Below are 9812 nucleotides of genomic sequence, written 5' to 3' on the forward strand. Positions count from 1 at the left end.
GTGTGGTGGATGTGACTTAGGTCCATCCTATGGAAGGGTTGTCACGATTAGCTTGGAACTTTTCTCAAATGACGAGATAATAAGACAATGAAGACCTAGTGTCAGTAGATGTAGAATTTTTTGTTTATTATGTTTTAGGGGAAAGGAATGGGACTATGCCGTACGGCAGAGAGGTTGAGCTTCGTATCCCCTCTCGTTTCCCATTCTCCATGAACCAAGTGCAGCTTGAAACCGCTTCGTCTCTGTTGTTCCTACGAAAGGAGGTACAACTGGAGCTCGACGCTAGCTTCTTCCTAGAGACTTTGCTGATAGGAAAGAAACCCTGACCTCAGGTCGATCGCTAGTGGGAATGGCCGGATAAGCTCCATTGCGAGGCAGACTCAAGAGACCTAGTTGGCAAACCCTATGTCATTCCTTGGGAGTGTCGGGTGGTGTCTTCTAGATATATCTCTTGATGGACTGCTAAGACGTGTCCCACGATTTGAGGAGTGGGCACATTACAGTTGGTATCAGAGAAAAACCTCTTAATGATGCATGATTGACTAATGTTCCATTCATGGACATATCCTAAACAACAGAAATAACCTAAGTGGTATGGCTTGATTGTCAGGCACCTTCTACACCCATGAATGCTGACATCCAAGAGAAGAAGTTCCTTCTCAAGCAAATTAAGCCATCCGAGTTTGATGGCAAAGGAAGGACTGTTCAAGTTGATGCCGAGATCTGGATTGAGTCCATGGAGGACTATTTTGAGGTAGCAAAAACTGCACCTGCTAACCAAGCCATGCTTGCCACACTTAAGCTTACAGGAAAAGCGAGACTTTGGTGGAAACAGTGGTGCAGAGACCAGGCGATCTCGGAGGGGACAGTCACTTGGAATAAGCTTAAGGAAGCTGTGTGAGGGAGGTATCTGCCACCTACTTACCGCACACAAAAGATGAATGAATTCTATGACTTGAAGTAGCTAGGATTATCCCTTGAAGCATATTATTCAAAGTTCATTTCACTCCTAAAGTATGCAGCCCCAATGGATATGGCACAACAGGTGTCAAAATTCTGTGTTGGGTTGAATCCACCCATAAACACTTGATTGGAATCAATGCGCCCAACGGACTTGCAAGACGCATTACTCCAAGCAAATCCAATCATCCAAGAACTGAAAATGGGCAACTATGATGAAGATGACTCACGAGATCAAGAGAACAGGTGCCACAAGTGCGGAGAGATAGGACACATCCGTAACAGATGCCCCAACTGCCGATGTTTCCACTGCAATGAACTAGGACACATCCAAATAGATTGCCCTGAGTTGGACCTTAGAAATCAGGAACGTGCGGTCAAACAAAGCCGTCTAAACTCTACACAGGCCATAAGCCCATTAGTGTTTATCTTCCCCAGTTCTCTCAAGATGAGGACATCTCGATTCCTCTAAGGGGGAGAGGATGTAATATCTCCCCCCTTGACCCCCGTACTTTCCACCCCATGGAAAACCCCCCTTAAAATTTATTTAACTTTAATTCAATTTTTTTTCAAGGAGTGAAGTGGGAGAAGGGGGGCATGCAGCCCCCCAGATGGCGACGGACAGCTACGTCCCCCCCTTATAAAGCCTTTCTCCCCCCCTCCCTGGTATGCACAGTCCCCCCCCAGAGACAGGCAGCCCCCCTGCGGCCATGACTATGAGAGCACCCCCCCCCCCTTGATCGTCAGTCCGCTGCAGCTCCATGAGAAGAGAAGGAGGTGAAGAGAAGGAGAGAGAGAAGGAAGAAGAAGAAGGAGAAGAAGGGGAGAAGGGGAAGAAGGAAGAAGGAGAGAGAGGAGAAGAAGAAAGAGAAGAAGAGGGAGAGAGAGGAGAGTGGGAAGGAGAAGAAGAGAGAGAGTGGGAAGGAGAAGAAGAAGAAGAGGTAGAAGGAGGAGAGGGAGAGAAGAAAAGAAGGAGGTGAAGAGAAGGAGAGAGAGAAGGGAGAAGAAGAAGGAGAAGAGGAGGAGAAGGGGAAGAAGGAAAAGGGAGAGAGAGGAGAAGAAGAAAGAGAAGAAGAGGGAGAGAGAGGAGAGGAAGAAGGAGAAGAAGAGAGAGAGTGGGAAGGAGAAGAAGAAGAAGACATAGAAGAAGGAGAGGGAGAGAGGAAGAGAAGGAGAGAGAGAAGGGAGAAGCAGAAGAAGAAGGAGAAGGAGAAGAAGAGGGAGAGAGAGGAGAGGAAGAAGGAGAAGAAAGAGAGGAGAGGAAGAAGGAGAAGAAGAAGGAGAGGAAGAAGGAGAAGAAGAGGGAGAGAGAGAGAAGATAAGAAGAAGGAGAGAAGGAGAAGGAAAATGAGAGAAGAATAAGGAGTGCGAGAGAGAAGGGAAGAAGAGGGAAAGAAGAGAAGAAGAAGGAGTGGGAGAGAGAAAAGAGAAGAAGAGGGAGAGAAGGAGAAGGAGAGAAGAAGAAGGAGTGGGAGAGAGAGAAGAGAAGAAGAGGGAGAGAAGGAGAAGGAGAGAAGAAGAAGGAGTGGGAGAGAAGAGAAGAAGAGGGAGAGAAGGAGAAGGATAAGGAGAAGGAGAGAGGAAGAAGGAGTGGGAGAAAGAAGGGAAGAAGAGGGAGAGAAGAGAAGAAGAGGGAGAAAAGGAGAAGGAGAGGAGAAGAAGGAGTGGGAGAGAGAAGAGAAGAGGGAGAGAAAAAGGGAAGAAGAGGGAGAGAAGAAGAAGGAGAAGAGAAGAAGGAGTGGGAGAGAGAAGAGAAGAGGGAGAGAAAAAGGGAAGGAGAGAGAGAAGGGAAAGAGGAGAGGGAGAGAAGAAGAGAAGGAGAGTGAGAAGAAGAAGAGAAGGAGAAGAAGAGAGAAAGGAGTAGAAGAGGAAGAGGGGAGAGAGAGAAAAGAAGAGGAAAAGAAGGACAAGAGAGAGAGAGTGAGAGAGCAAGAAAGAGAGGGAGTGAGGGTTGGTGTGTAGCCTCGAGGAGTCGTGTTTGTGAAGCCAGCCTCTTGGCAAAGGACCCCCATCTAGCGACCCTTCCTACCCGAGCCTATCGTCCTGAAATCTATCGAGGTCCAAACTACCCAATCTTCGCGAGGCGAATGGCTCCCAAGAAGAAAGTTGTGGGAAGCGTAGGCACCCAAGCTACCAAAAATGTTGGAGAGGTGAGCGGAGCGACCAATGCAGCACACACGAATCAAGCCCAGGTTCTTAGCTTTAAAAATTAATTAGGTATTATTGCTCGTGGAAGAGATGAAAGGATTGGTGACGTGCATGGAACAAGAACAAGTCTTAGGGTTTTATTTACTCTAAGTACTAAGTTGCATGCGTGAAATGGTAGAGTTTGGAATTCGAATAAGATTTTATGCATGAAATGATAGCTTTTACTCACATAAAATGATAGGTTTATCACCTTACTTCACATAAAATGATAGCTTTTTAAACAGTTCAGTGCATCAATAGTCATTTAGAATTCAGTTTCGCAATCATGGTTAAAAGAAACACATGAAATGTTAAATTCTATTCATGAGATACACTTGCATTGTTAGACAAAACCCTAGACTTCCATATACGCAAGTCACATGTGATCCGGTGCATTAGAAATAAGTACTCGTTGCCAGGAATAAATTTTCTTGCATAATCTTGTTTGAAATAATTGGGATCTCGCCAAGTCACGAAAAGACCCAAGATCGGATGCTGGGAGCATCCAGGAAAAAAGCAGTCACACCTTTGCAATCGGTCATACAAACGACCTGCGAAATGTTCGTGCTTGTACTTAGGTACATTATTTGATCTCTTTGCTCAAGGAACTAATTAATGCTTCAAGTTGAAATCTTGGAGGGAGAGGCAGGAGTAGTTACCTCCAACTATCTGCTTGGCCCTATCCAAGGGGGTTGCTAGCCGCGCCGGGTATATGGACCTAACCCGTCGCGAGAGGTCTCTCGGTGGGTGCTTCTTGGAGCGGGAGGATGCTTGGGTGCCAGGGGAGGCTCTGGCTGTAAATCCCTTGCCTCAAAATCCCGCACAAGAGGCCGACGTGACTTGAGATGGGATCTCGAGGCCCGTGTACTAGTCAACAAGCGAAACTTGGAGCAGCAATCCTGTAGATTGTTGGGATAGCCTTCGGGCGTGATATTGGATGTACTCCATGATTTTTATAAATAAAGAGCATATATTAGAGAAAAAGGAATTTGCTTGACATTGTTTTTGTGTCAGTGCCTAAGTTGCATGAAGGAACCCATGATTAATTTGATTAATTAAGAAAGTTGCTTTTGCATGTCAAAACATAGTGTGGTAGGTAATTAGATAACTAAAGCAAACTGAGGAAAGTGCGGTGGACGTGACTTAGGTCCATCCTACGGAAGGGTGGTCCCGATTAGCTGGGAAGTTTTCTCAAATGACGAGATAATATGACAATGAAGACCTAGTGTCAGTAGATGTAGAATTTCTAGTTTATTCTATTTTAGGGGAAAGGAATGGGACTATGCCGTATGGCAGAGAGGTTGAGCTTTGCATCCCCTCTCGTTTCCCATTCTCCATGAACCAAGTGCAGCTAGAAACCGCTTCATCTCTGTTGTTCCTATGAAACGAGGTACAACTGGAGCTCGATGCTAGCTTCTTCCTAGAGACCTTGCTGATAGGAAAAGGAACCCTAACCTCAGGTGGATCCCAAGTGGGAATGGCGGGACACTTCCGCTCGGGGCAGACTCGGGAAGACCTAGATCCCAAACCCTGTGTCATTCCCTGCAAGTGCAAGGCGGAGCCCTCTAGACTCCTGATGGGCTACTAAGATGTGTCCCATAGGCGAACAAGCGGACACGTTACAGAGAGAGAAGGAAGTAGAGAATAGGTGATAGAAGAGAAAAAAAAGAATGGGCAAGGGATTCAAATCTATCGAAGCCCTTACACAATATAAAGACAAAGCTCCATGATACAAAGCATTATGTATTGATAAAACTTGAGAAGATAAACAAAATCCTTGTATGGAATTACTCAAAAGTAATCTCCAAGCATTAGATCTCCTAGAGCTCCCTGATAGACAAAAAATGTGCATCAAACATTAGCTTCTTCTCTATTACTCAAGCAATAAAGATGATGGTTTTGTTGACTCTAAAAGGGGGTAAAACCGTAGGACACCTACTTAGAATTCTCCTAGATCACTCCTTCTTTTTCTTCCCATCCAGAGTGTAATTTGTTGCCTGAAAACTATGATCGCATGCCCCCTGAATTAGAAAGCCCCTCTTTTTGCATGAGATCTTCCACACTAGTTGAAAAGAAACTTGATTTTTGTATGTGACCCTATTATAGAAGTTTTCTATACCTTTTTATAATATTTATAAGAAATAATATCCAAAATATCAAAAATAGACTTAAATTATCCAAAAATTCCATATTTTTAAACCATCCATACTATGGAGATTGACAATAATCACTAATATAGTGTTGCCTCTCTAGATCAATAAGAAAGCCAAATGATGATGCACTTCAAGGTTTTTCATACTATGTCCACATAGCAGCATGAAATCCACCCCCTTTGAACCTGCACATCCTCTGGTATGTGGCATCAATGCACCACCTAGGTCAAACATCCATAGCGTCAACTTGTTTCTCCTCATCCACATAAGAAGGCATCCCCCTGGATCATAGAGTAAAATGACTAGCATTTGCACAACTCTAATACCATAGCAAGCATCCACTCTATGATCATGATGCGTTGGGTGTGCATCATATACTAGAGCATGTTGTATCTCCATATACAAGCTATCAATACACCCATCAACAAAGACATAGAAACATGCCTACTCTTTTAAAGTCAAGCGCATGAAAATCTACACTGACAATTGTGTACCACATCAAACATAAATTGAGCCTCACTTGCATCCAACACATGTTGAGACCATCATGAAAAATAGTGAAGCAGTTCATAACATGAAGCATCTTTGAATGGCCTATCAAGACCTCTAACAAGGCAACCGAAAAATTCTCCATTTTTGGAGCATCACATCTAACATCCTCTAAAGGAATATCCTTGAGCTCATGAACTATCTTAGAAAGTGATAACCGTGTCCTAAAAATCATGTGCATCTAGCAAGTCACTAATCTATCTCTAATTCTGTGCATTAAGTAAAATATGAGCTTCGTAAATCTCTTTAAATGCATTTAGAAATTCTACAAATGCAATGGGTGATTCTTCCGCTATAGGATCTTCCAAGGTATCCCTCTTTGTCTCCATATCAGACTGCAACTTCCAGGTTGTTTGCCCTTCTTTTGTCCTCTTGTTTGGTATGCAATTTTTGCTTAAGCCCAAACTCTTCGATGATATACTTGGGAGATGACTGATTTGTAGCTTTAGGTTGATCCACAATTCTTCTTGTCACTCTCTTAGATGTCCATGCATTCTCTTCATCTCTCTTCTCTTTCTCTTACATAAGTACATCCGTGCTTTGCACTTCCACTAGATATGCATACATTGAATATTCATCTACTAGTGATTCCCAACCAGTCATGTCATGAATATCTTGCCTTATATGAGAAATTTCACTATCAATAGCTTTCCTCTTTTCATTTGCATACAAAGCATGTGTCCATATTGTAGCCTTCAAACCAACCATCACTTGGGTAGGCATTCTATCAAACTCTAGATCAGTAGAACCATGCATAACCCCATAAGCATTTTAGATAGCCAAGTCTTCCAACAACTTTTATATACCTCCCTTTCCAAAATTCAAAGCAAGAGGAAATCCCATTTATTGTGCATGGATCTTGCCATCTTTCCAAAAGATGAGTTTTCATACCAAGGCCTCCTAATAAGCAACACAATCCTTCCTTTCATGTTGCAAACTATCACACCACATACATATTTTCCCTCCTTTGGGGGTTACTACTCATCCCCTTTCCTCTTATCCTTTCTCATCCAATTTTGTGACCTTCAATTGAAGATCTTGCATGCCTTTAACCAATTCATCTAACATATCTTCCCTAACAATGGGAACAATAGGTACACCCATAGGGTTAGCCATAGAAGTGGGTGACTTACTAGATACATCAACTATTTTGCCCGTAACAATGGGCAAGCTAGATACGTGCAATCTTTCTCTTCTTCTATGCTTTTTCACAGTGTAATAACATCTTCCTTAAAATACATCCACTCTGCTTTAAGCCTTGTCTCTGTAGTGTGCTCCTCTAACAAATCGTCAAGCTTCTCTTGAAGCTCAAAATCTACCACTTGTAGAAACAATTTAATTGTTTGACTTATATGAGCTTGCTATTCTGCAAGATCTAACTACTCAAATCGACTTTCAAATTCTCTTAATAACTTTGTAGGCATAAAAACCTTATTGGGTTATAGAACCCACTCCTAGAAAGTCTTGCGAACTGGTGTCTTGAATGTGAAATTCTTCCTTGAGTTTCTTCTTGAAAGTTATCTAGTCAACATCCTACATGTGCAATTCAATAATTTGGGCTTTCAATTCATATATAGTGACCCGTTGTTGTGTCCCTACACAGACACGGTGTGAAAAAATCTAGAATGCCTTGTCATTCAGCTTTCTTATTGATCTAGAGAGTCAATGCCATATTAGTCATTAGTGTCAGTGTCCATACTGTGGATGGTTCAAAAATGCTAGATTTTTGGATAAGTTTAGCCTATTTTTTATATTTTAGATACATATATGTTTTTCTAAAATATCCAAAAGTTGTAGAAAACTTCCTGAATAGGATGACATAAGAAAAAGCAAGTGGCTTTCAGCCATTTTTGTGGGATTTTACGCAAAAAGAAGGATTGGCAAAATCACATGACGCGTGATCGCTGTTTATAGGCAACAAATAGCACTCCTCCGAAGAACTGGGAGATTCTAACCAAGTGTCCTAGTATTTTACCCCCTTTTCAGAGCCAACAAAAGCATCAGATTGGCGATTTGAGTAGTAGAGAGGAAGCTATTGTTTTATTCATGTTTTTGGTCTACAAGAGATTTATCTTCTCACCAGGATGTAGAAATAAATTGACAAGCTTCACCTATATGAGTATTCTTCTACATCTATTTCTTTGAACCCCTTCTCTTCTATCTACTCCTCTCCCTCAATCTCCCTTCACCCTACTGTCTCTTACCCTCGTGGTAGACTTTGGATTCCAAATGCTTCGACAGTGATGAACCTGACATGAACATCGAGAGTAGCATGCGTGCAAAGATCAGAGATTCTACACATTCAAGTAGTGGTAATTCTTTACAACATATGATTGCTTTGTTGTAGCACTTGTTACTACAACAAGAGATACAAACTCGGCAAAAAGCAGAAAGAATTGATTCCTTAGCCGTGAATCCATATTGTAGGCGTAGCAATGGTACAAGAATTGAAGTAGTTTGAGGGTCAAAATGTCTCGGCCTTCATCCGATTGTATAAAGAAAAGATGTTATTTCATGGGGTACCACACTATGCATGGAGTCGGTATTTCTCCCGTTTGGCCATGCATGCATTGCTTGCATGATCGGATTGATGAGTTACATAGAAGAGATGTTGATTGGGCTGATTGATGGCAAGTTGGGATAATGTGACTGAGGTAGTGCATATGTTGCTAAAGAGAGAGCGGATGATGGGGTACATGCATCACACATGCTAGTGCTCAGAAGGGTGCTGATATTGTAGCCAAGGCACGTGTGGCTATGGCAGAAAGATCAGCTATACTTGTTGGTCCGGCTCTTAAGGTGATGCTATGGATGAATTAATCAAAGACATGCTTGATTTGAGGCTGAATTTGACAAAAATCTATGCAAAGGTCAAAATGTTGGATGTTAAGGTAGAAGAGAAGGCTTGGGCAACAGCCCAAAGACCGTACAAAGAAGGATACAAGAGGAGATGCATTTGGTGTGACAATTTACAGCATGAAAAGTAAGAATGTACAGCCTACCATGAAGCGGAAGGAAAAATATTAGTCTTTTAAAAAGATAAAAAAATACATGCAATAGAAACTAGTCTTTCAATAGAGCCAAATTTTGGAAATGGTGGCATGAAAAAGAGGTTGGAAGATATGGATGCAACAACAACATTTCTTGCCCTAGATGCAGCCACATATGGGTTGAGAATTGAAAGAACTGATGAAGCTCGTAGAGGAGGAATGGTTGAAGAAAAATCTCAATTTTGGATGCAAGCATTAGATTGCATAGAAAATGGAAAAATAGCAAACTCTGAATTAGCTAATGGAAGTCAAAGTATACGAGGGAGAACAGGATGGAGTGCACCAATAGTGGATTCATTTTCAGTCTATGCTTATTTGGTTGAGTTTTATAATCAAGAAGCTCTTATGGAAGAAAAGAGAAGAAGAGATGAGGACACTACTAGTCCTTCTTTTTCAGGCCCATCTAAACGCATAACACAAAGTAAAATGGAGCAGCAGAAAGAGGCTGAAAAAGCCATATGTGAGCATGTTATGGAGGATGCATCTCAAGAGAAAAAACAAGAAGGGAAGAAAAGGGGCAAGCAGCCCGCGCGGTTACAGATTACAATCAGATCTTGAGACTACCACAAACCTTAAAAAGGTCTTGAAAGATCGCAAACTTGTTGGCAGTAGAGTGGAACTCAGACTTGGTGAAATCCTTGGAATTGCAAAGCGTGAATTTCATGATGTAATCATTGATATGTTGAAATGAAAAAGACAGTTTGATGGTGAAGTCTTCAAAGCATTGATGCAGGTTGATAAAGACATAAAGAAACAACTTTAGAGGGAATATGATGATGCATGTAATGCTGATTTGGAGCAGGTTGATGTTGAAAATGGGTTAAATGGGAGTGTAGACAACAAGGCTATAGAGAGAAGGCTATGTACAATGGGAATGTCCATCAACAAGTACATGAAGAAGAAGATGCTTATT

The sequence above is a fragment of the Lygodium microphyllum genome, chromosome 9 (assembly GCF_053477565.2).
Source record: "Lygodium microphyllum isolate KBCC chromosome 9, Lygodium_microphyllum_v1.1.10, whole genome shotgun sequence".
In the NCBI taxonomy this organism is placed as follows: Eukaryota; Viridiplantae; Streptophyta; class Polypodiopsida; order Schizaeales; family Lygodiaceae; genus Lygodium; species Lygodium microphyllum.